This window comes from Delphinapterus leucas, chromosome 4, assembly GCF_059928025.1.
Source record: "Delphinapterus leucas isolate spDelLeu-1000000601 "Yukka" chromosome 4, BTC_Dleu_Yukka2, whole genome shotgun sequence".
Taxonomy (NCBI): domain Eukaryota; kingdom Metazoa; phylum Chordata; class Mammalia; order Artiodactyla; family Monodontidae; genus Delphinapterus; species Delphinapterus leucas.
This window is the reverse complement of record NC_143132.1, coordinates 10,668,203-10,693,346: the sequence shown is the minus strand read 5'-3', so window position 1 is coordinate 10,693,346 and position 25,144 is coordinate 10,668,203. Positions and strand designations below refer to the sequence as shown.

Sequence of the window (25,144 nt, the reverse complement as noted above, 5' to 3'; positions counted from 1 at the left end):
GGCATCTCAGGACCTGAGCCCAGGCATGGGGACTCTCCCAGCACACCTGAGAGATTGGGGTATTTCCAGTGGAACCAAGAGAAGAGCTTTCATGGGTGATCTATTATCTCCACAGTTCTCTCCTCACCTGCTCCCTGCCATGTAGGCAAATACCCTCTAGGAGATAGAAAATTTGGAAACAATGGTCCCAGCAGAAAAAGTAAAAACCTGTCATGAAGGGGCCAGGAGAATGAGAGAAATTAAGTACCTCTCCCAGTGCTATGGATTAAATTGGGTCCCCGCAAGTTCATATGTTGAAGCCCAAACTCCCAATGTGATGGTACTAGGAAGTGGGGCCTTCAGGAGGTGATTAGGTTTAGATGAGGTCATGAGGGTAGAGACTGCACGATGGAAACTAGGATCCTCACCAGAAGAGGGAGAAAGACCAGAGTTCACTCTCTCTTTGCCACATGAGGACACAGCAAGAAGACAGCCATCTTCAGCCTCACCAGCAAGGTGAAGAGAGTTCTCACCAGAACCTGTGTCGTGCGTGTGCCTGATCCCAGACTTACCAGAGTCCAGAACTGTGAGAAATACACGTCTATTGTTCAAGCCACCCAGACTATGGAATTTCGTTACGGCAGCCCGAACTAAAAAGACTCACTATCACTTAGCTTTGGAACAGGACTGTGAACCAAAGTCTATGGATTCTAAGCTCATGTTCTTAAGAACTGCACTTTATCACTTTGTGAGAAACACTGAATTAAGACATTCAATGTGTTTTAATTACAGGGTGCTGTTTGATTTCAAAGCTATATATGAAATTTGTTTTGCATGGTTAGATATGTGCTGGGTGATTCAGATTTCTGAAATTAACACACAACAGTCGAATCAGTTTTCTTAATGAAATGACATCTCTCTGATTTCTGCAAAAGCTCTTTAATGACCTCTTAAACTGGGAAAGCTGAGTTTTCAGATTTAAACTTGCGAAAGTGCAGGTTTCAAAAGGGTAAAAGTGATCGAAAAGGTTAAGTCAGTACCTGCTCAGGATTTAAATTCTCTGCAATATTGAAATGTGTGAAATATATGAGCATAGAACTTTTTTTAAAAAAATTGAAGTGTAATTGCTATACAATATTATATAAGTTACAGGTGTATATATAGTGATTCACAATTTTAAAGGTTATACTTCATTTATAGTTATTATAAAATATTGGTTGTATTCCCTGTGTTTTACAGTATATCCTTATAGCTTATTTTATACTAATAGTTTGTACCTTTTAATCCCCTACCCCTATCTTGCCCCTCCCCCCTTCTCTCTCCCCACTGGTAACCACTCGTTTGTTCTCTATATCAGCGAGTTGAGCATAGTACTTCGGTACGTGGGCCTCTCACTGTTGTGGCCTCTCCCGTTGCGGAGCACAGGCTCCGGACGCGCAGGCTCAGCGGCCATGGCTCACGGGCCCAGCCGCTCCGCGGCACGTGGATCCTCCCAGACGGGGGCACGAACCTGTGTCCCCTGCATCGGCAGGCGGACTCTCAACCACTGCGCCACCAGGGAAGCCCGAGCATAGAACTTTTTAAATAGCTTTATGGAGATATAATTTAAATATCATTACGGTATTTTTTTTTAAACTTATTTGTTTTTTTTTAAATTTTTGGCTGTGTTGGGTCTTCGTTGCTGTGCGCGGTCTTTCTCTAGTTGCGGCAAGCGGGGGCTACTCTTCACTGAGGTGCACAGGCTTCTCATCGTCGTAGCTTCTCTTGTGGAGCACGGGCTCTAGGCAGGCACGTGGGCTCAGTAGTTGTGGCGCACGGGCTTAGTTGCTCTGCGGCACGTGGGATCTTCCGGACCAGAGATCGAACCCGTGTCCCCTGCATTGGCAGGTGGATCCTTAACCACTGCGTCACCAGGGAAGCCCACCATTACGGTATTTTTTATATCTTTGTCTTTATGTTGTGATAAAACTGATATTTTGCTTAACATCACGAGAAATAATGCTTTAACTGAAAAACATTATTCGTGATCATTTAAAAGGCTCTTATGAATGTCTACATCTCTCAGTAAATCTACTCATGTCTAGTGCAAAACGGGCTGGCAGAAGAATGTCAAATTCTGTTTTGGTGCCACCTAAAGAAAACTTTCTTCCCAGTTGATATTGTAAGACTATCACGGTACAAAGCAATTACAAAGAAAGGCACGCTTTTCCTCTCTGCGCTTATTCTGTATGCTGGTTTCTTATTTTGTGTAGGTTCCATGATGTTGCTGACTTGCGCTGCCAACAAACCGTCTTGTGGTCAACAACCAGGAGAGGGACCGTGAGATTTCGTTTGCCGGATGCCGGGATACGACCAAATAGTCGTGTCTGAAGCTCGCCTTCACTTGCCTTCCGTTGCTTCTGCTCTTTCCTGTCTCCCTCCTACATGATGAAAGGCAGCCACGTGTCTTTGGCCAATGACTAAGGCGTCGTGCCCATGCCTGCTCTGTCTGGGTCCTGGCGTCTTCCGACTCAGGCTGTCGGTGGCTCTCAAAGGTACGGGGGGAAAGTCGAGAGTCAGATGGCCAGCAGCCATGGTTACAGCAGCCTGCGTTCAAAAAGGCCAAATCTGCCCGAAGGCACTTTCTAGGACAGCCTATAACTCTGTATAATTATTATTTTTATTTCTTCATAGCAGTGGCATTTTTGCACCTGGTGGCTTAGGTGAGTTTGAAGATGCAGCTACTACGTGATGTGCTGTGGTTGCTCGAAATCAGTATTAATGGTGGGCGCCTAAGACCCCAAAAGGACCGATTATGGAGGTAAACTTGGAAAATTAATACTCTCTCCCGGCCAAGGTGGTGTTGGTGCCCCTCCAGTCCAGGTTAAACCCTCACTGCACAATACCGCCTTGCTTTCAATATACCTAAAAGCAAAAAGATGAGGGTTAACTCTACTAGTGGGATCTATAGCAGCGGCCCCTAAAGGGGCTGCACAGGGCGGAGAAAATGACAGGGGACGGGAGGTCAGTAGCCTTGATGACTGACATGCTTCTGAAATTCATCCATTCGTTGAATATCTACCACAGGCCAGGCATGGCCTAGGCCAGGTGCTGGGGCCCAGATATGTCTCTACTGTTGTTCCTTGAGGAGCTGGGAGGCCCACAGGGCAGACATGGCCACCCAATCTGACCCCAGGAGCTACGGAACACAGAATCCAGGTGTATTTCTGAGGGCCTGCCCCCAGATGCCCTGCAGGTACAGGACTGCCCCTGACTGGCGAGGTTGGCAAGTGAGAACAGGAGAAGCACAGCCAAGACTCCCAGGTGGCAGGGTCCGCGCTGTTACCTTTAGAGTATCCTAGATGTCCTCCCAAATCCATCTTCTCCCACAGTGAAAGCCTCTCCAGTGGCCGGAAATACCACTTAGAGAATGATGTTGCTTTTGCGATTCTTACTTCCACAGTAAAATTCCAGATCTGCCATCTCTCTGCTAAGACGGTGACAGAACCATTCTTGAAAAGAAATGGAAGGACTGCAAAATAATCCAAGCCTAGGAAATAATTTTGCAATCTCAAAGTGGTTTCTATGACCTTAGTTATAGGCTGAACTGCATCCCCGCCCAAATTCCTAAACCCCCTAGAACCTCAGAATGTGACTGTATTTGGAGATGGGGCCTTCAAAGAGGTGATGAAGGTTAAATAAGGCTGTTAGGGTGGGCTCTCTATAAGACTGTGTCCTTATAAGAAGAGGAAATGTGGACACACAGCGGGACACCAGGGTGCACAAGACAGAGGAAGGACCACCTGAGAACAAAGTGAGAAAGCAGCCACCAGTAAGCCAAGGAGAGAGGCCTCGGAAGAAATCAACCCTGCTGACACCTTGATCTTGGACTTCCAGCCTCCAGAGCTGTGAGAAAATGAATTTCTGTTGGACAAGCCACGCGGTTTGTGGTATTTTGTTACAGCAGCTATAGCCTAGCAAACTAATACGACCTCCAACTTAAGAGTATATAACCATATAAACGAGGCCCATGTTGAACTACCACTCTTACTAAAAATCCTCATATAAGGTCTCTGCAGAAGCACAAATTCCTATCTACGGTTTGCCTGAATGTTTTCAAGGAAAAGTGTCTGGAAGAAAACGATTAGACAGAGATGTCAGCACTGGAACGCGCACCCAGCTACCCCCAGACACAATCAGTGGCGCGCGCAGAGATTTGCCACATATCTGATGGAATTCACATTCCGCCACCATCCAGTACCAAGCTGTAAGTCAGTCATTCATGTATGCAAAACCACAGAACTCTCTGATGTTAATAATGTAAGACAGGCAACTCTATGACAATGATTAAACTCGCCTTTGCAAACGCCACATTTTTGGCAATCATTTGGAATGGAGCTTTTTTTTTTTTTTAAACTAAACAAAGACCCAAGGAAAATAGCAGAAAGGCGTTCAAAGGCACCCATTACACCAAGGAAGCCACCCACGAGGATGCATGCATGCCAAGAGTGCATCCTACATTCTGAACACTGTTTCTTTTCAAACGGGCTGTGTGAAAGGTTGCTGGCTGGCTTCTAACTGGAAAAGTCACAGAAATTTACCCTTGCAGAAAATATCTATAACTGTTTCTTCCTTGGAAAAAATAATGACAAGCCCTGAATCATATTTCCTAGGATCTTAAAATAATGATGTTGATTTGCTGGTTTATTTGAAAATTCCATGGTAATAAAATAAAATAACCAATTAAAGATTTAACCTATTTCCATAGGAGCAGTCAAGGGAAAAGGAGGCGGCAGAAAGCAGCTGACACTTCGGCTTAACGATTTTTCGGCGAGTCCGAAACCCACGTTCTGACAATGGGTGGTTCTGAAATACAGCAATTGCTGGAAGTGCCTAGGCTGGGATCCTCCCTGAAGACCATTCTTTCCTCTTTCTTTCATTAAATCAGCCTTAAGGAATTCTTAAACCTCTCAAATCTTCACTTGCAGAACTTCTAGCATTTCTCCATTGGCCACTGAAGTTGAAATCCTTTCTTGTCCTTCTGAGCCCAGCACATTGGAGGCTGAGGACAAGTGGGCGGTGATAAAAAATCTTAGAATGAAGATTAAGAGTAGGGCTCGTGGGTCCCATGAGAAGACTCAGATGACCAACAGTTCTAGAAATTTTCTTCATACTAAGAAACAGTCCAGTCAGTGGAGAAAAGGAAGGAATGATCAGATCTTTACAAGGCAGAGTCCGGGGCAGACAACTGTGCATGTGCTCAGAGCATGAAGTATATAGTAAGAGATGTTAGGTGAAGAGGCCAGCAGGGGAGTCCTGCCAGGTGCCTATGAGGGTCCCTCCACCCTGGGGTGTTTCCCAATCCTGCTGGGGAGAGGTATGAATGTCACGTAAAGAGACTCGAGGTTGTGGACATGCAGAGCTCTGCAGGTATTGGCATCAGGTGGTGACACCCTTTAGGGTTGGGATTTTTGCTAACTCTGCAGATATAGTTTGTTTATGCAGCTCTGGCCTGGATGGTCTAGATACTCACAGGGCAGCCCTGAGCCAGTAGTCCTGGCCTCACCTGTGAACTTGTAAGAAACGCAGAACATCGGGCCCCACCTGAGATCCACTGAAGCAGAGTCTGCATTTTCACACGATTCCCAGGTGATGCCCACACATGCTATCAGTCTGTTCGGGTGCTAAAACAGACTAAGACTGGGCAGCTTATAAACAACAGGTGTTTATTTCTGTCGGTTCTGGGGGCTGGGAAGTCCAAGATCAAGGTGCCAGCAGGTTTGGTGTCTGGTGAGGGCCCAATTCCTGGTTCATAGAGGGCTAACTTCTCATGGTGTCTTCACATGGCAGAAGGGGCAGGGAGCTCTCTGGGGTCTCTTTTATAAGGGCACTAATCCCATTCGTGAGGGCTCTGCTGTCTGACCTAATCACCTCCCAAAGGCCCCATCTCCTAATATCATCACATTGGGGGTTAGGATTTTAATGTGTGAATTTCAGGGGAGACCAGCATTCACCTGTGGCATACAGTGAGGTCTAGGCTGGAAGGGGAGGAAGAACACGCCCATTGTTACCATCTGATTGCTCAGTGATACCATGTGACAAGGACATGAAACCATCCTGGGTTAGCTTGGGGACAGATGATTCTCTACACCTTGCCAGATGGCCACACATGGCAAACAAGGCAAACCTGGTTGGCAGGATTCTTCCAGAGGGATGTTTACCAGGTTGCCAAGGGCATCAGAGTCAACTGGACTTTCACTGTTGTTCAATGGAAAGTTGGGAATTCACATGCAGGCTTCATTCTTCATTGAATTGTTCCATTAGATATGCTGGTTAAAATATACATGCTATATTTCTACACATATATCTCTATCTCTCTCTATATCTATATGTATATATCTCTATATACATCTATCTCTCAAGCTGTAATTAGTGAATGCTATGTGTACCTATCAAGTCTAACGGACAGGGAAGAGGTGGCTTGATTACTTGATTATCTTTAACTGACTTCTATTGCCAATAAAACAACAAACTTATTTCCCTCCATGTTTAGTTTTAGTGGTTGATTATATTTTCAACATTTTCCTCTAGCAATGTAGCTTTATGAAACTTATATGATCCAAACTTTTAATCCACTCCATTTCCCCAAGGTTCTCTTTTCTCTTTAACAGGATGATAGAAGGCCAGATCACACTGCCTCCTTCTCAACTTCAGAGCACCCTTCTAAAACACATGGGCTTCCCTGGTGGCGCAGTGGTTGAGAGTTCGCCTGCCGATGCAGGGGACGTGGGTTCGTGCCCCGGTCCGGGAAGATCCCACATGCCGCAGAGCGGCTGGACCCGTGAGCCATGGCCGCTGAGCCTGTGCGTCCGGAGCCTGTGCTCCGCAACGGGAGAGGCCACAACAGTGAGAGGTCCCCGCGTACCGCAAATAAAATAATAAATAAATAAATAAATAAATAAAACACAGCACAACACAGGGAGAAGCAACTCTCTTGCAGACTGTAAATGACATTGCCTTATAAGCAGCAACACCAGGAGTATGAAAAAAGGTATTAGAAACAAAAGGACAGATGCCACCCCTTTGCAGCAGCACCTCTGTCAAGATGAGCTGCTTTTCCGACTTGACCTAGCAGCCTCAATGGGCTTTCGGGTGAATGTCCGTATCCCCCATGGAGTGGGAGTGGAGTGGAAATGCATTCGAGTTGACAGCAGGCATCCACAAGTACTGAAAGGGCTGTGCTTTCACTCCATGGTACTTTTCAATTTTATCTCAAAACTTATGATTGAAAAAAAAAAAAAAAGACTCCAGGTGTCTGGAGCGTTATGCCACATGATTTGCAGTACATAAAATCATGGAAAGTCACACCACTTCCTGAGAGCGCACAGCTCATGTTGGCCACTGAAACCCTTCTTCTGACTAATTCATTCCATGCTGTAGTTTTCCAAGGCTGACTCATAACCATATCCTACTTTTCTCATTTCCTGAAATGATTCTGATGAAGGTTATTCCACACAAAACGTGGAATGATATATAAAATCCAGAAACCTAGGTACAATTTAAAAATCTTAACTCTAAGTCCCAAATAAACTTTTGTCATAAATTCATCAGATGGACCCATGTTTCTGGGTTTCACAAGGACATCACACACTCCAGTAGATGAGGCTATAACACAGTACTGGGCTCGCGATCAAAATTACTGAACTCAATTCAGAATCAGATCTACTTTTAATGAAACAAATAGGCTATAAAGCAAAAATATTTTCAGGGCTTCCCTGGTGGCGCAGTGGTTGAGAGTCCGCCTGCGGATGCAGGGGACATGGGTTCATGCCCCGGTCTGGGAAGATCCCACATGCCGCGGAGCGGCTGGGCCCGTGAGCCATGGCCGCTGAGCCTGCGCGTCCGGAGCCTGTGCTCCGCAACGGGAGAGGCCACAACAGTGAGAGGCCCGCATACCGCAAACCACCACCCCCCGAAAAAAATACTTTCAGACCACAAAGGAGTCTGAAGTCGGGATGAAGTATGACGAGGATGCAAAAGGGATTAGAAGCCGTATAGACCCTTCTGTTTTATAAGATGGGATCATCATCATGCTTTATTTAAAAGAACATTTCACTATTTAATCCCCAAATTTTTTACATTATTACCAAAAGGAGCATGGAAAACTTTATTTTATTTTTTATTCTTTTAACATTGAGTACTCTAAATTGCCTTGATTTGCCCGTGTTTTAAGGAAGAGAAATGCTTTAAAATTACTTTTGTTCTCTAAAAAAACAAAATCCCTTAGAAGCAATGCACATTTCGACTCTTTAGTCAGAGTTTCTGGGAAAAGAGTAAACAAGCCAACTCTTTACTAATTATTTCTCATACTCATCTTCTATCTTTGAGACTTAGAATTATTTTTATTTTTCTAGTTAACATCCTGAAAAGTATGTGTTTTAATATAAAAATGTGAAAGCATTTTTGAATCATGCAATCATTATCTTATCAGAATCACTCAGCATTTCTAATATCCACTAAGGAACATTTTTGGAAAATCTTTCAAAATGAGTTACGCGTTGGGTGCTGAACCCCTAATGAAATGATGATTCCGGAGGCCAGGGTCAAGAATGGCAACTAAAACCATCAGGTGAAAAGCAGACAGGGAATTTTGTCAGCTGGATCAGATTGACCACAGTTCAACTCGGAGATGGACTGATCTGACACACAAAAGGGGAGACAACCAGACATTATGCACCTCTCGATGGACGGCAGTAACAGGACATCTCACGTAAACAAAAACAAAACTAGCAAAACACTGATTTGACCACTTTCCCAGACCTACGAGTTTACAATAAATAGAGGGATAAAGGAATGTGCTAACAGGGTGCAAATGCCAGGAAATGTCTAAAAAGGGACTTTCTACCAGACAAATGACCCAGTCTTCAAATACAAATGACTATGGATGGGGAACCCAGACATTAACAGACAGAAGAGATATATCAACCAAGTGCAATCAGTGCATCTTATCTGAACTCTGACCCAAACATGCTAAGGACAAAAACAGATTCATGAGTCAATTTGGGAAATTGGAACACGGAATCGGTATTTGATATTTAGAAAGTACTTTTATCTCTTTTTTAAAAGAAAAGAGTCCTTATCTGTTAGAGATGCATACCTCTGAAATGATATGATGTCTGGGGGGTATGGTTAAAATTACCCCATGGTGTGAGGATGGGAAGGGGAAATTCCATGTGGTGATCAATGCTGAGACTGGGTGATGAGTTGAGTCCATGTTGAGTTCATTAGACTATTCATTCTACTTTTGTAAGTGTTTGAAAACCTCCGTAAACAAAGTTATTTTTAAAAAGTAGTGAAGAATTGATAGGGGATTTAAGATAAGGTCAGCACTACCTGTACTAATGTTAAACAGACATGGTATAAGATGGCTTTCCTAATAAAATGTATAATTCACAAAAGCTGAAAGTACGTAATTTTTAAGTTTTAGCAATTTTTCAAGAGAGCGAGGTCTCTGATGAAAAACGTCATACCCTGACACAAGGTATACAACATTAACTCTCTTGGACATGGCTTATTTTTTTGCAAGTATTGTCCTACAGACAACAGGGAAAATATTTAGAACAACTTTCAAGATGCTGGAAAACATGTACAAAGAAACATCTCAGTCCACCTTTCAGATGAGGACCCAGTAGTATCGAAGTTTTTGTTTCTTACTGTGTAACAGACCCGGGTCAGGTCAGTCACATGACTAAGGTCTAAGGACCATGCTGAGAAGGGTGCTCTAACTACACGGTTGATGAAACACTGGATGCTTTATGGTACTTTAAAGCTGTGACGACCACACTGGAGCCATGGGTAAGGGTAACGTCCACTCGACCGGATACGCCACGGGGACACCTCATGCCCGCATGGCTCACTCCAGCCACCCATTGCAGAGGCACTAACTCATAACTCCCACGACAATCCAGTGAGGTGTGGAGGTGGCAACTGTCTGTTTCTATTTCATCTATGAAAAGACTGATGCAGATCACATGATCGTCCAAGTCAGAGAAAGACTCAAGAGGAGGGCCGGAAATAAAACCCAATCCAACAGTTGGAAAGCCCAGCATGTAGTGTTAACCATCACGATCTACTTTGTTCCAAGCCTGGGGAAGACGCTGAACTGAGTGACATATTCAGATGCATATTAGCACATATCAGGTGGCGGGTTTTTAAATTTCCAGATAATTTTTTAAAAGAAGAAACATTACAACAACTTTCACATTGAACCCACTTAGAAGATGAGAAAGGTGGTGTCCATTTTTCACAGGAGAAGATGACGTTAATAGCCTCGGCAGCCAACAATGGTAACGATGAAGAGGAGGGGAAGCAGTAGCTCTCAAATTGGCAACTACCAGGTTCGGGGGCGGGTACTCGGCATCTGTTCTCTCTCTTCCTCCTTAAACTTCTCTGTGAGAGAGGCGCTATTGCTTTTTCACAGCCGAGGAACTGTCCGCGAATTAGGCTAACTGAATTAGGCTACAGGTCATGCCGAATTCTCTTGGATGCTTGACTTGGAATGAGAATCTGAAGCAAAGTGACAATGAAACTGTACCCGGCCGAACACAAATTCTTAAAATGGTGAAGAATGATCCATCATACCTGGTGGCCAACTATGTTGACAAGATCAAGCCGTCGAGGAGACGCCTGTGGTCCCATGAACTACTAATGGAAAAAGCTTAATTCTCTTAATGCTGCTGACACTTCACGAGACATTTGGCCACTCCAGAGAAGATGCTACCCCACGCGGGCATCCTGCACTGACAGGCGGACAAAGGAACACGCTAGAGAAAGACAAAGATGAAAAGGTTTGCGAGGCCAGCGACCTTCTGTAAGAAAGCGGGCCTCAGGCTCAGGCCCTGTTCCTTACCTTATACACCACACCACCTCCACGTACAGCAAGACACAGTGATCGAGGCTCGGGGTGATTGATGAGGTGGAATCACCTAGGAAAGGCATTATCAAGGATTACCAAGAAAGGAAATTCTCAAGAAAAAATCCTTTCAGCCCTATTTAAGATTAAGGCAGGGTTGGACTGTCCATTTTAGACACTGATCCCCAAATAGTTGAACATTAAACTTCTAATGATCAGAACATTATATCCTTTTTCTACAGAAAACCTGGCTATCTAAGGATTTTGAAGAGCAGAGGTTTTACACTGGTTTCCCAAGAAGCTATGGCATCTTAGGACACTGGTCCAGGAGTCAGTTTTGGTCTTTAGCCCCAGCTTTGGCAAAAACAAGTTGTGCTGTGCTGGGCTGAACATTTCACCTCCCTGGATCTGTCTCATCTGTTGCAAAATCAATGGTAAAGGAGATCCAAAAGGATGACAGCAGGGACAGGAAAGATCATAATCACCTATAACATAATTCAGCTTATATAATGGAACAAATTGTGGGAAAGCAAGGCAGAGATATTAACACTCATGTATTAATATCTATGCTAATGGAGTACTATAAACCCATTTCACCTGAATACTAAAAATAAGCTTCCGAGTAATCATAATAATTTTTTTAAAAAAACCATAAATTACTGTCATCCTAGCTGCATGAAATTTCTGTTAGAATCACTGGAAATTGTGAGAATGCAAAGATAGATAAATGTAGCCTACTTATTCCAGGAATCGTTGGAAAATTCATACAAGGTCAGGATAAGGGGGGAAAAAAGAGAAAGAAAACTTGCCTGAAAAATTAAGTAGTGTCAGGAAGCTTAATATAATCTGTGTTTGAGTCACAGCCCAGGATGCTTTCTGTAAGAACTCTTATCTAACCCTGTTTGTTCTGGACAGTGGCTGGTCCGCTTGTGAATGATGAGTTCAGACAAGTTCAAGTTAATAAGCTCCATGAAGACTCCTATTATGTAGGCGTTTCTATAACTTTCATAGCCAAGGGAGAAGATAAAGAACTTGTTTGTAAGGTGAACAAACGTCCTGCTGGCAACGGTCTAATCAGCCTAATAACGCTTTAGACGCTGTGCTCTCAAATATCCCCTTGTTCCATGGATTGAGTCAGTCAAAATACCCAGAACCGGGTCCCATAGAAGGTACTGACGATCTCCTGAGAACGTACCTCCCATTTTCCAGTTTATTATGCAGGCTCTGAATAATAATATTTTTAAGTTACATTCAACATACACTTTGCAGTTTACAAGTCCTTTCACATGTACTAACTCATTTGAGTTTCTGGAAATTCTCTGGAGGATATAGGGAAGGCATTCTCGTCCTTACCTTTGAGAAGTGAGGCTCGGTGAGCTCAGATCACTTGCCCAAGGTCATGTAGCTCCTACTGGCAACATCTACATGCATGTTCATGCCTTCTGACTGTTTATTACCCAGAATGGCTGTACCCAAAAACACCTTCTTGTAAATCCTTAAGACAGTACCAAAAAAGGCATAGTTGAGGTATACACACATGCCCTCAGATTTCTGTGGTGAGTCAGTAAACATGACTTTAAAGGGAACACTGACTTGTGAGCTCATTCACGTCTTAGGCTCTGAACTGAGATAGGGTTAACCGACCAGTACAAATTTTTTTCCCCCAATTAATCTTTTAATCCAAGAAGTAAGGTTCTAGGCACTCTTGAGCACTCTAGCACAAACCCCAAATCTGCCTAAACTATTAACAGAGGTGTGTGATTTATGACTCTGACAAGCATGCTTTAGTCTGAAGGTGTGGGCTGATCAAAGGCACATGCTGGCACACATGCAAGCAACCCATGAAGGGGCTTAGGAAGGAAGCACCCACACTGGAAGGGGCTGGAAGTTTCTGCGAGAAGCCTAGTTTAGAACTCCTCTGTGGAGAAATGCAAATCAAAACTACAATGAGGTATCACCTCATACTGGTCAGAATGGCCATCATCAAAAAGTCTACAAATAATAAATCCTGGAGAGTGTGTGGAGAAAAGGGAACCCTCCTACACTGCTGGTGGGAATGTAAATTGGTGCAGCCACTATGGAGAACAGCACAGAGGTTCCTTAAAACAACTAAAAATAGAGTTACCATATGATCCAGCAATCCCACTCCTGGGCATATATCTGGAGAAAACTCTAATTCGAAGAGATAAATGCACCCCAACGTTCATAGCAGCACTATTTACAATAGCCAGGATATGGAAACAACCTAAATGTCCATCCACAGAGGAATGGATAAAGAAGATGTGGTACATATATACAATGGAATATTACTCGGCCATAAAAAAGAATGAAATAATGCCGTTTGCAGGAACAAAGATGGACCTAGAGATTATCATACTAAGTGAGGTAAGTCAGACAAAGACAAATAACATATGATATCACTTATACATGGAATCTTAAAAAATGATACAAATGAACTTATTTACAAAACAGAAATTGACTCACAGACATAGAATACAAACTTATGGTTACCAAAGGGGAAAGGGAGGGGTGGGATAAATTAGGAGTTTGTGATTAAAATATACACACTACTATATATAAAACAGATAACCAACAAGGACCTACTGTACAGCACAGGGAACTCTACTCAATACTCTGTAATAACCTAAATGGAAAAAGAATTTGAAAAAGAATGGATACATGTATATGTATAACTGAATCACTTTGCTGTACACCTGAAACTAACACAACATTGTTAAGCAACTATACTCCAGTATAAAATAAAAATTAAAAGATAACCAACAAGGACCTACTGTATAGCACAGGAAACTATACTCAGTATCTTGTAGTAAACTATAATGGAAAAGAATCTAAAAAAGAACATATATATATGTCTATGTGTGTGTTTATATATATGTGTGTGTGTGTGTCTATATATATATATATATATGGATAATTAATGGCGAAATAAAGAAACAAAAAAAGAGTAATATCCAGCAAAGACTCTCTGAGAATACTGAAATCATGATCCGTGTAAACACAAGATAAAAGTTCCCAATCTACGCCACTTTCTATGCACCAAAAAACTTTTTGTTAAGTGGTTACTTTAAAACTTTTATTTTTAGTACAAAAAAACTCCCCGAAGTATACCCGTAAGCCATGGTTGGACGATGTTTGATGTTGAAAATAGTGATCTAGGGAGTGCCCTGGCAGTCCAATGGTTAAGACTCTGCGCTTCCCAGCAATCCCACTACTGGGCATATACCCTGAGAAAACCATAATTCAAAAGAGTCATGTACCACAATGTTCATTGCAGCTCTATTTACAATAGCCCGGAGATGGAAACAACCTAAGTGCCCATCATCGGATGAATGGATAAAGATGATGTGGCACATATATACAATGGAATATTACTCAGCCATAAAAAGAAATGAAATTGAGCTATTTGTAATGAGGTGGATAGATCTAGAGTCTGTCATAGAGTCTGTCATACAGAGTGAAGTAAGTCAGAAAGATAAAGACAAATACCGTATGCTAACACATATATATGGAATTTAAGGAAAAAAAATGTCATGAAGAACCTAGGGGTAAGACAGGAATAAAGACACAGACCTACTGGAGAACAGACTTGAGGATATGGGGAGGGGGAAGGGTGAGCTGTGACAAAGCGAGAGAGAGGCATGGACATATATACACTACAAAATGTAAGGTAGATAGCTAGTGGGAAGCAGCCGCATGGCACAGGGAGATCAGCTCGGTGCTTTGTGACCGCCTGGAGGGGTGGGATAGGGAAGGTGGGAGGGAGGAAGATGCAAGAGGGAAGAGATATGGGAACATATGTATATGTATAACTGAGTCACTTTGTTATAAAGCAGAAACTAACACACCATTGTAAAGCAATTATACCCCAATAAAGATGTTAAAAAAATAAAATAAAATAAAATTGGAATCATTAACAAAAACAAAAAAAAAAAGACTGCGCTTCCACTGCGGGGCGTGGGGTGAGGGTTCGATCCCTGGTGAGGGAACTGAGATCCCTCATGCCACCCGGCCAAAAAAAAAATCAACAACAACAACAAAAAACTAAAAAAAAGAAGGAAAAGAAAATAGCGACCTGCCTGCATATCCTCTTTACTTTAAATACCATTCTGATGCTCTCTATGTAAACAAAAATACATCTGAATACTTTTCTTTTCCTCCAAGAGTTAAAAATATTGTTGTTAGTTCTACTTGGCTTGTTTGAATAGTTGACAGCAGAACTGCAAGGACGAGCTCTCTCTGGAAAATGTTTCCCTCTTTCTGGATTAGATTACATAAAAGTTAGTTACCTGAGTCATCTGTTTATGAAAAGAAGCCAAAAAGGAATTCATACACGGTGTCAACAGCAATAAAACCTGAATTTTAACTCAGAACTGTTCCGTCAATATTGTCCCATGTCAGGGCACCACAATGGTCCTGCTGTTCAAATAGCTGATGTGCCCTGGGCTGGCTCCTGGCCCACCGAATTTTCCACAGGCGCATAGGATTCGGGATTTGGCTCCTTCAAAGGCTCAAGATCCTATCTTTTCCAATTCAGGGAACTACCCAGAAAATTCCACGTCGTGCGTGACGCCAGTGCACTAGTGCTACACTCCATTACATTCTCTTAAATGTGACTGCATTAACTAAAGCGGGCCACTCCCAAATCGGCCTCATATTTTCTGTGATTTCAGGCAGAACAAGCGCTTCAAGAAAATCTGACCGAGTGCTCTGTGAATTCCATTATGAGGGCACATAAAATAATCATCTTGCTCTATTTCCCTCAGGGGTAATCTCCGAAGGTCACGTTTCGGCTGTAAATCAATAAAGACTTCCTGGAGCCCTGATTTCATCTGCAGCCATCAGTTTGGGAACATATTCTCATGCTCCTGAAAAATCAAATTACTCTATATTCCATAATGATCCCCAAATATTCTGAATATTTGGTCATCACTGGTTGAATACCTACTACAAGCCAGGCGCTCCCAGGAAGCCGTATTTTCTGGGCGGGGGCGGGGGGCAGACACACAGGGGGCACAGGAAGAAAGGCACGTGGCAACGCCCTGGGGAGGCCCCGCAAAGGGCAGAGGGATTACACCAGTGGGAGAACAGGAGGGAGGGAAGGCGGGGCCAAGGGGCCGGCATCCTCCCACTGCCTTCTTATACCTGAAGTGTCTGGGACAGCAACGTCAATATACTTAACACTGCTGAACTGTACTTAAAAAAAAAAAAAAAAAAACGCCAAAGATACGAGAACTGAATCTAATCACGAGGGAACATCCTCAAAACTCAGACTGATGGCCATTCTATGAAATGACAGGTCTCGTACCCTTCAAAAGTGTCCGGGTCCTGAGAGTTCCGGAAAGACGGAGGAGCTGTTCTAAACGGAAGGACACTCAAGGGGTCAGACAGCCACTCGCCACTCGTGAGCCTCAAAGGGATCCTTTTACTCCAAAGGGTGCCATTGGGACAAATGGAGAACTTTGAACGAAGTCTCAGGATTACACGGCCGTAACGTATCAGTGCTTATGTCCTGATCCCGATAGCTGTATTGTGATTATTCGGCAGCGTGTCCTTGTTTTAGGGGATGTGCTACTGTATTCAGGGGTGGTGGGCACGCTTGGCAACTACTTTCAAATGGTTCAGAAAAAAAGTTACTTGTATTGAACTTGTGACTTTTCTATACCAACCACCACGAAAAGAGAACTATAAGTGAGGCAAATGCAGAAGTTCAGCACGGTGCTGTCACAGGGTGGTGTCAGGGCTCTGGGCCGCCCAGGATTGAACCCCAGCTTCACTCTGTGCACTGTGTACCCACCCCTTCGGGCAAGTTATCTCACCTCTATGGGCTTTAGTTTCTCATCAGTAAAAAGGGATAAGAACACCCGGGTATTAGCTCCTACAGTTGTGGAGGGGATTCAACAGGAAACATGTAAAGTGCTCACCGTGCTGGTCCTATTAAAACAAGCACATGTGTTAATTAGATATCCTTACCCCAAATAATCAAAGATGCTGTTGATGGCGCATCCAGGTCAACCTTCCGCCACCAGCATGCCTGGCTATCCTTGTTACTCTTTAGCTCCACCTTTGCGGGGCACATCAGGAGGGACACCTTCCTTCAACAAACCTTTTATCTTAACTTCTACTCACCTCAGCGTCAGGCTGGGTGTCATCACCACCGTCGCCATCATGTGTTGATTAGGTGTCCACTGTTTTCAGGGAAAAAGAATGTTGGAAGACAGGCCCTTGCCTTTGCAGGACTAACATCCAAAGCAGAGAGCCAATTCGTTTGACATTAGCTGTTACAAACCTAAGAACTCACTGTACACTCTAGTGTGAAACTTATCTTGCAGCCAATATTGGCACCATATTTCTGAGTTGAAATTCATGATTTATTGCCGTTGACACTGGAAAGTGGCTCAGCCTTTCTGGAAAACAAGTCGGCAATGTGCAACCATGTTTATAAGGTCCATAATCTTGGACTCTATGATTCCATTTGGGAGAATTAATTCCTATATCAAAAAAAAAAGACAAATAGTCTAAAGATGCTTACGTCAGTGCTGTTTATGATAGAAAAATATCTGGGGAAATGTAGCAAAACGGGAAGCTTGTTATCTGCAAGAACTAACCGCTAGCATTCACTGAGCGCTGGGTGCAGAGCGCTGGTTTATTAGGGCCACAGCCCGGGAAGTGTGAAAAGGCAGGGACCTTCCAGGACCGCAAGGAACTCAGCGTGGCTGAGCACACGTGGTGTGGTGGGAAGGCTGGTGGCATGGGAAATAAGAAATGAAGTCAGAGAGGCAAGTAGGGTCCAGGTCAGACCTTAGAAGGCTGTAGGCGCTGTACTATGAGAACTGTGAGCCCACTGGAAGGAACAAGACGGGGTTTGTGACTTGGGAAGACCGCTCTGGGCACCTTGTAGAGCTTGACTTGAACGCAGAACAGAGGGGAGAGGGGAGAACAGTGTGGAGGTTGGAGCAGTGACCAGGCGGGAGGTGAGGAGGGCTGGGACCCAGGCAGTGGCGCTGGGGATGCACACCTGAGAAAAGGGCCAGTGAACAAAAGCAGAATAGGGACCTCCCTGGTGGTCCAGTGGTTAAGACTCCAAACTCCCAATGCAAGGGGCCCGGGTTCGATCCCTGGTCAGGGAGCTAGGTCCCGCACGCTGCATCTAAGACCCTGTGCAGCCTAAATAATTAAATAAATATTTCAAAATAAAATAGCAGAATAAACACCCAGTTAAGGATCATAACTATGTAACATGTGTGTTTGTTCACTGGAAAAGATTTAAACATAAATTTTAAAGTAATGCAAATTGAAAATGATGTTTATTGATTTTCCTTTTTCTAGAAACTTTATGAAAACCTTGCAATGATACATACACATATTTATAATTTTAAGTAAGTCCAAGCTTTGACCCCTACTGTCATTTAGGGTAATGCTACCTGAGTGTGGTCTGTGGACAGTGGCCAGTCTGCAATGAGGTCAGAACAGAAACTGGGAGTGTTTAGAAACTTTCAAAGCAGTTTATCAGAAAAATTGCGTGTCTGTTGCATCTAATAATAAAACATTAAGGCTTGGGTTTTGTACGTCTTCCTGTTCCACTTCTTTCTTCTAGTAATTTATTTTTATTTTATTGTATTTATCAGTTGGCAAGAGACTGGAAATTGGAACAAAGCAGGTCATCCTCGCAGACAGTTTGAGAAATGCTGATTGAAACACACTGCACACCTGGGGGCTCTCAGAAGCTGGCCTGGTCCACACAGGGCTGCCTGCTCCAACTGGCCGCTAGCAGCGCCTCTTAGCCCCTGCCCCCAAATCTAGGCTGCTGCACCATTTACATGGTGGTTGGGATGGTGAGGGCTCAGGTCTGGGGAAGAGGTCCATACAGACCTTGGAAGTGGCTTTGGGTCATTTGGGGAGGGAACTGCAGGGTCCTGTACCCTGAATGTGGCGTTAATGGAGGGGTGCAGGGTCTGAGTGACATGTCTCCTTGGGGCCATGCAGGTGTGGACACAGGAGGTCTACTGTGGGGAAGCACTGGGTCCTGGGCCGGTGCCCATTGCCAGGGTCTACTGAGCTCTTGATTACAAGACAAGCACTGCCAGGTTCCCTCCCAACCCCACCCCTAAAAGTACACAGTTCCTTTGTCCTCTAGCTTCTCAGTTACAAGGAACCAAACTCTCCTTGCCTCTTCTTCCCTGATCCTTTTCCTTTCTCCCTTCCCAATGCGCGCACACATGTGCACAAGGCGCACACGGTCACATGTGCACAAGGCGCACACGGACACATGTGCGCAAGGCACACACGGACACAGGTGCGCAAGGCGCACATGGACACCTGCACACGTGCGCATCCCGGTTGCGCATGCGCATGAGCGCACGCATGCAGGTCTGGACCAATCACTGCTCCCCGGGTGGAGCAGGATGGGGTCAGAGCGCCTCCGACCCGGAGGGGACGCACAGGGCCAGTGAGCCTCATCCTTACCTGGAGAGGGGGCCAAGGAGAGGTCAGAATCACGCCAAGCACTCTCACTTCAGCGTTCTTTACCTGAAGGCTTTAAACTACAAATCTGATAGATGGTATCGCTTTGCCTTCCTCCCACCCCAGGCCGCCCCCAAACCCCATTACGATTCTGCGTGTTTCTACAATTTGAGGTGGTGTAGCCACAAACCACATGTTTTCAAGTAAAAGAAAACCCTGAATACTTAAAAGATTGAGAACACAAGCTCTAAGAGTATCCCTCTGTTAGATAAAGGTAACCAGCCATTCAGACTAATCTCAAATCAACTCTGAAACTGAAAACCTCAGCCCAGTTACTGACAGGGAAAATGTTTAGGGAAATCTTTGTGAGGTTTAAACCTACAACAAAGACATCTCTAGCAAGTACAGCCTTCATTGGAATTTCCTACTCCTTGCTGTTGCTGGTGTAATGAAATAGTAACATAACAGGAAAAAGGGGGGAGGAAGCATGTCCCTCTCTTGCCATTTATATTCCAGAGTTCTGTCTGCTTCGTGGACAGAAGATAATCAGGGTGAAATAGATACTGTCCAATGTCTCTTGTGCATTTGGGTGGTTCTGCCTAAAAGCGTCTTAGCCCTGAGAACGGGGGAGGTGTTGACAGATCTGTGTGGCAATGCACTTAAAGCAGCGTCCACGGGGACGTGAGCCTTCCACTCAGGACCTGAGCTCCAGCGTTGAAAGCACACCATGGTCCTATTAACGGAAGTTTGATATGCACACTGCAAGCTGACTCCTACTTCAGCACTTCCGCTGGCTGCTGACGCTTCGCTAACGCCTCATCGCCCTCCACCCCCAAAGTCAGAATTCCAAAGTCTTGAAAGGTAGACACTTTTCTGTGCTCCCATTAGGCAGGAGAAAGGGCAAATAAAGGCACTCTATATCTGATGCAATTCCTCCCTCACCAAATCCATCGAAAGACCTTTTTAACATAATCAGATCGGCTGTTAAGAGCTTGACCTTGAGTAGAGGATGTTTTAACTTTTCGATTAACTTTGAGAATTCTGTTTTCCATCTTCACAAGGATGTGAAGTTGCAACTGAGTCTAAAATGTGCATTTGCTGGTGGGGAATGGCAGCGATGCCAGGGATCGAAGGTGTGCTGGTGCCACCTTAGTTCCTTGACGTCTACAGTACGTGGGGCTCCTTAGATGGGTCTCCTTACATCAGTGGGAGGAATCCCATGCTGACTGCTTAAGGGTGAGAGGCTCTAAGCAGAAGGGAGCTTTGCTTCTCTAAGTTGCTGTGCTCATGGACTGCTGAGGTGGAACCCACGGAATAGACATGTTTGGACCTGCGTTTCCAGGGGCACATGGGAAAATGCCTCCCAAGTCCCAAATGGCAGGTTCACAAGAGAATTTTTTGAAATAAAACTTATTTGAGGGGACTTCCATGGTGATCCAGTGTTAAAACTCCGTGCTCCCAGTGCAGGGGGCCCGGGTTCGATCCCTGGTCGGGGAACTAGATCCCGCACGCTGCAACTAAAACCTGGCGCAGACAAGTAAACAAATAAATAACTTCTTTTTTGAAGTTGGGAGAATTGCTGTATAGGAATTGCCATAAATCCTGAAAGACTGAAACTCAAAAAAGAGCCCATTTCCCTTCAGTCATTTTAAAATAATTTAATACAAATACTAAAAAACGAATGCTACCTTTATTTTGTGGTGATTCTTTGCACGTTAGCATATCTTAGACTAGAAACCCAACCTGAATATGATCTGGTGGGAAAGAACTTCCAGAGCTTCAGACAGAAGGCAGGTGCCTCTCGTTCCCTCCACCCTGAGAAGTGGAGCATTTCCTGCTGTGTGCGCCCTCCAGGCACTGCTTGGGTTGGGGGTGATGTCCCAAGGCAGAGCTTCCAGGATGGAACAAGTGAGGGGGTGGAAGTGGAGGGATAGCTGGAGAGAAAAAGAGGGAAAAGGAAGGGAAAGCAACTAACAATTTAAGCACATCCTACGTGCCAGCAACTGTGCGTAGGTGCTCATATACATTATCTTTTAAAATTTCTCATCTTGATATGTGTTATTTCCATTTACAAAAGAGGAAGCAATCTCAAAGAGGTTAAGGCCTTGTCTGAGTTCATCAGTTAATTCCTTTCTGAAGCCAAAGATCACTGGGCTCAGGGCAAGTTATCTCAGGGAGGGGAGAGGCCTTGGAGGAGGCCGGAGGCAGCAGTGGGGAAGGCGGGGGCGCTCCCATTGTTTCCCATTGTTCCCATTGTTTCATTGTGTAACCACAGACTGAAGCTGAGGGACAGGGGACAGGGAAGGGGAGAGCCTGTGACTACAGCCGCCAGGCCCCGCATGAGAACCCGAGGCCCTCGTATGAACTGAGTCTTCAGTAAGTACGCTGCCTGTAGAGATTGTAAAGAAAACCCATCAATCTAGAAGATCCCAGACAATGAAAAAGGCCTTTTCCTCTCTAAAACTGAAGAGTTTAAAAAAAAAAAAATTGGTATAGGTAAAATATGCCCTGGAGAAAATAAAAAAGAACAAATCAAGTAAATGAATAATAACCGAAAAAAGAAACAAGAAAGAGGAAAGAAGAAAGGAGGAAAGAGAGGTGGGGGAGGGAGGTAAGGAAATCAAGCAAGCTTTTTTTTGTTTGTTTTTTTGTTTTTTGTTTTTGTTTTTGCAGTACGTGGGCCTCTCACCATTGTGGCCTCTCCCGTTGCGGAGCACAGGCTCCAGACGTGCAGGCTCAGTGGCCACGGCTCACGAACCCAGCTGCTCCGCGGCATGTGGGATCTTCCAGGACCGGGGCACGAACCCGTGTCCCCTGCATCAGCAGGCGGACTCTCAACCACTGCGCCACCAGGGAAGCCCGAGCAAGCTTTTTTGCCTCGAGTTCCCCAGAAAATGAGCTGATTTGCTTCTGCATTTAACTTCCATTCATTTAAGTACCAGTGGTGTAAGGGGCCTCGTGAATATGGAAGAAAATCCCAAGAACAGGATGCAAATGACAATTTCTTAGGCAAGAAGGTAACAGGGAAGAGCCAGATCTGACTACATGTTGCATCTGTTTCTTTTACTTTAACCTTTGCTTCCCATTGCTTTTGTTCACTAAAAGGATACTTGTCTATACACTAATAGGATACTGTCTATACACAATGGCCTGCCTCAGGAACCCTGCCCCTCTGCCTGAATGTTACACCGAAGTGCCTTTGTTCAGGGAAACATCCTGACCCTGTCCACATGTGGATGGCTGCAAGAAAGAAGAAATTAACAAATCCCCAGGGGACATTTACAAATCTTACGGCCTTTTTACTTTACTTCCTCATCTCCTCTCTCTCTCTGTGCTATAAAAGAAACTGGCACCCAAACCCCAAGAAGATGTTTTTTGGAGGCGTTAGTCTGCCATCTTCTCAGTCTGCCGGCTGGCTTTCCGAATACACTCGTACTCCCTGCCTCAACACCTCTGTCTCCGATTTACCGGCCTGTCGTGAGGCGAGCAGAGTGAGCTTGGGCTTGGTAACAATAAGGGTTTAGGCTATAGAGCAGCCTGGCTGGAGTCTTGAATTAGCACTCCACCACTGAAATATATAAAGCATGTGGTCCAAGTACTTCGTGCTTCATGGCTCAAAAGTCTTTTGGAAGTCACGTTCCATATTGCCTATATCATCTATAAGACATTTTCTGTATTATCTATAGCACATCTTTCTGATGATACATCTCTGTCCTTTGATGATGGCGGATCTGGTTTCTTTTCTTTCTTTTTTATTTTTTTTTGAAAACTTGAAACCAAAATTTTGGTACATGAAGTACATTGTCAACCTAGTAACACTATTATAAGCCCAAAATAGCATGTGAGCATAACCCCCATCTAATTTTCTCAGGTACTTAGTGAACTTGCTCCAAACACAATTTGAAAAGAAGACCTACAAATTACTTTCAGTACAGCACAAGAAAACGCTCGTTTTTAGAGATTTACATGATTTTGTATAAAAATATATATATTTTCAGAAACCCTTTCCCCAATCACAGACTCAAGCACGTTGCAAACTTTAACAAAGACCCACAAAAACTAATCATGATTTTGAAGAGTTCTCAGAGGGAAGTTGCTTTCTAAATGACTGGAACATGTTTAAATATGCCAAAACATAGTTTGATTTTCTGACAAAATTCTCCTGAAAAAAAAATCACTACTTAAAAATTAAGCTAACACCTACCTCTTAAAAATAAGTATTATGCCAAAACACAAATGCACTTTTAATTAATGAAATCACATTTCCCTAATAATGCCAATCAATTCATTTAAAATTAAAACTATACAGAGGATACAGATACAATTTTAAAATGGCTTTACAATTAATTATTAAGACACTTTATTTAATTTGGTAAATTACAACAAACTGCTTTTACTTGCATGCCTATCAAAGACCATTCCTAATTTAATGATCACTAACATAATTGGTGACCAGGAAAAAGCAGAGAACGATCACCATATTGCAAGAAGAGCCCTATTTGTCATGAAGGAAACATGGTACCCAGCAGCGCCAAGGACAGTAGGCTGGAAAATCTTCATAATGAACTTACAGTTTATCTGAAGGGCACATACACATCTGTGGGACCAGAACACGAGCAGTTAACTCCCCTATGACCGAGGGATTTCATAAGAGGCCAAGGTAAAAAAGCCTAGGATTAAAACTCTCCTGAGATATCCCCTTTCATCCCGACGAGGCTAGAATGTCAAAGGTCTGGATTTATCCACAGCTCTTTCGGGTCCAGAACCCGATGCTTCTCGGTGGCAGGGAGACAGCACAAGAGAACAAAACACCGGGGGCCTGGGTGCAGTTCTGACCTCTCCTGCCCTCTCTTGGGCTCAGTTTCATCGATTATAAAGTAAGGGGAGGGGCTTCCCTGGTGGCGCAGTGGTTAAGAATCTGCCTGCGAATGCAGGAGATGCAGGTTTGAGCCCCGGTCCGGGAAGATCCCACAGGCCGCGGAGCGGCTGGGCCCGTGAGCCATGGCCGCTGAGCTTGCGTGTCCGGAACCTGTGCTCCGCAACAGGAGAGGCCACAACAGTGAGGGGCCCGCGTACCGCAAAAAAAAAAAAAAAAAAAAGTAAGGGGAAATCCTGTGGGTCTGTGGTGATGATGCAGGGCAGACCCCTGCTCCACAAGGGGGCAGCTGCACTTCACTCTATGGGTTGGGTTCCATGGAAGAGTTCATTAAAAAAAGGTATTTCAGGGCTTCCCTGGTGGTGCAGTGGTTGAGAGTCCGCCTGCTGATGCAGGGGACACGGGTTCGTGCCCCGGTCCGGGAAGGTCCCACATGCCGCGGAGCGGCTGGGCCCGTGAGCCATGGCCGCTGAGCCTGCGCGTCCGGAGCCTGTGCTCCGCAACGGGAGAGGCCACAACAGTGAGAGGCCCACATACCACAAAAAAAAAAAAAAAAAAAAAAGGTATTTCATTAACAACAACACCCCAAATGAGACCGTTTCAAGAGCACTGAGCTGGACCTCTAAACAGCTTCAACATTCTAAAGTCCATGAAAGTGGGTGAATTTGGCTTAACTGTACTGCACCCCTAGATCCAAGCTGGAAATTCTGTGAGCGAGCAGAAATGCCTGGTTTTATGATGGTGACCCAAGGATCATGTTTGGACACGGACTTGATGTAAATGGAAAGATTGTGGCAGAGACCCTCAAATTTGGGGACCGAAAGCTCCCAGCTTCCTCTTGGTCTCAGTTCTTCCTGGGACACCCTTTGGCATGGTGACGGTGATCAAGGGAGAGGGGAAGGACACAGAGAACACTG

The 25,144-nt window shown here is 44.4% G+C and overlaps 1 protein-coding gene across 1 annotated transcript in view; it reads right to left on the bottom strand.

The window, feature by feature from the left end:
* Window positions 1-25,144, bottom strand: part of RCAN1 (regulator of calcineurin 1) — a 97,360-nt gene that overhangs the window by 31,978 nt on the left and 40,238 nt on the right. The gene's annotated exons all lie outside the window — the stretch shown is intronic.